Here is a 2,219-nt window from a genome sequence, read left to right on the forward strand (position 1 = left end):
CGTCCCGCGGGCCTCGGGTGCCCTCAACGCGGCGGCGTGGCCGTTGGCTGCGGGGCGGCGCGGTGGGCGGCTGGCCGGCGGCGCCCGCCCGCTCGGCCCAGATCTGGGCCCTTTCAGGCCCCATCTGGGCTGGGGCGGGCCTGCGGTCCGGTGCGCGACGGCGTGGCTCCCTGGTGGTGGGACAAGGGGGTCGTGGCTGCGGTGGTGGTGGCTCCGGCAGCCGGCGTGCTGCAGCGTGGCTGCAGGGACTGTCCGGACCCGTTGGGGTCCGGCCGGGCCGGTGGTGGCCCGGCAAGTCCCTGTTGCCATGTCCGGTCGGCTCCGCGCGACGGTGGAGGTTGTTCCCTCCTGTCGGCTGCGGTGCGGTTGCCTTCGAGCCCGATATCTTCTCGTCCTACCTCCAGGTCTCGTGTTGGTGGCCTCAGTGAAACGGTGAAGATGGTGCGATATCCGTGGTGGCACAGGCTGGTGGACGGCATGTTGGGCGGTGCGCTTCCGATTGTCTTGGGTGGCGGTGGTGGTTTCGGGGCGGGAGAAATCTCTGGCGGCTCGTTCGCCACTGGCGCGGCTGCGCCCGTGGGCGTTGCCGGACCCTCCTGAGGGGCGTCGGTGATATCCCCTTCCCCACTGCCACCCGCGTACCGGGGGAAACCCTAGGACTTGTCCGGGCAGCAGCGGCGTCGTCGTCGCATTTCTTCCTGAAGATGTTGCTTGATGCGCGAGGCTTCGGAGTGCTTGGCGGGCGGTGGTTCTTCTCCGGTGGGTGCAGCGGGTGTCGGTCATCTTTGCTTAGTTGAGCTGCCGGCGTCGGCATTTGTTTCCTTTTTTTCTTTCTCTCCCTTTTTCTTTTGGGCTTGTTTGTGCTGCGGCCCCAGCTTGCTGGTTGTATCGGTTGGACGTTGCTTTATAATCTAAAGCGGGGGAAACCCTTTTTCGTAATAAGCCTTCGCTGTTAAGATCTCAAACTCAGCCGCACCAACCTTCTGTGTTGCCATGGCGCGGGCGACGGATTCGCCGATCGTGTAAGAATCAGGTTGCGTCAAGATGAACCTGATTCGGTGCTTGCTGATGGTGATCTCCGGGCTTCTTGTGCTCAGGATGTTATCCGTCACATGAGCCACGGCGCTGTTGATTCTGAAAAATTCAATGGGGTTGAAAACGCGAGCGCGCTCATGGTGGCCTGGAACGGAACTGCAGCTTAGGAAGAAGTTTGAGAGCATGGTGATGAGATTCATCATTCGCTTCGAGAGGACGCAGGCCCTTACGGCGTCGAGCGTGTCCGCCCTCTCTAGAATGTTGAGCAGAAGGTGGTTAGGCAGATTGCTAAGCTTGTCTCCGTCTTCTTCGCTGCTGGCAGCAGCGTCTTTGTTGTGAGTTGCTTTCTGTGCTGCATTTACCTGGAACAACAGATAATCAGCCTTTTTAGGAAGAACCTTTTTTTGTGTGAAGTACAAATACCAATCAGGCACAACAGTAACTTACATTGCGTCTGCGATGGCGTCTTTTCTTCGAATCCCTCCTCCTCTGTTTATTTCGGCCGGCGCAAGAAAGCGGACTAATCGCCGGCGAAAATAAAATCAGGGATGCAAACTTGTTCGATCGACGAGCGCCGCCTCCTACCGGCAGACTCTCCTCCAAAAGGAGCGTATTATTAGAGGAGAGGGAGGCGGATTCTGATTAAAACTTGTCAATGACAGACTCGCCTACATTACTTCCATTTACCAAAAGGGAGCTTCCTTGTTCAATCAAGTAAATAGTCCGTATCTGCCTCTTCTTCCCCCGCGTTTCTTCGGCAGGCTTCCTGAACCCGCAGGCTCCACGATGTTTCTGTTCCTCCCCTCTTCTCCCCGATCCTTTTCCATCCCTGTTGACGGGTAGAAAACCCTAGATCAGATCGGGCTCATCCCTGCGGGAGCTTTGGAGCCGAGGCACGATCAGAGCTCTCCTTGCGTTTGGACGACATGGAGGCGAGGCAGATGGAGGCCAAGCGCAGGCGTTTGGACGACTTGTCGAAGAAGCAGATGGAGGCCAAGCGCAGGGAAGAAGAGGCAGAGACGAACTATTTTACTTGTATGATCAAGGAGATGGAGGAGGATAAGAAGTACGGTAGATACACCAAGGAGATGCCGCCGTCAAATATTGTCAAGTACCATGGTAATTGAAGTTCAGCATGCCTTCCACCCTCCTTGCTTGTTACCTTTTCATCTGTTCGACAAACA

General features: G+C 57.3%; 1 pseudogene; it reads right to left on the minus strand.

Annotated features, from left to right (window-relative positions):
• LOC119320943 overlaps positions 1-1,718 on the minus strand; it is a 4,968-nt pseudogene extending 3,250 nt beyond the window's left edge.
• Positions 1,719-2,219: the final 501 nt, after the last annotated feature.

Source organism: Triticum dicoccoides, chromosome 6B, assembly GCF_002162155.2.
Source record: "Triticum dicoccoides isolate Atlit2015 ecotype Zavitan chromosome 6B, WEW_v2.0, whole genome shotgun sequence".
In the NCBI taxonomy this organism is placed as follows: Eukaryota; Viridiplantae; Streptophyta; class Magnoliopsida; order Poales; family Poaceae; genus Triticum; species Triticum dicoccoides.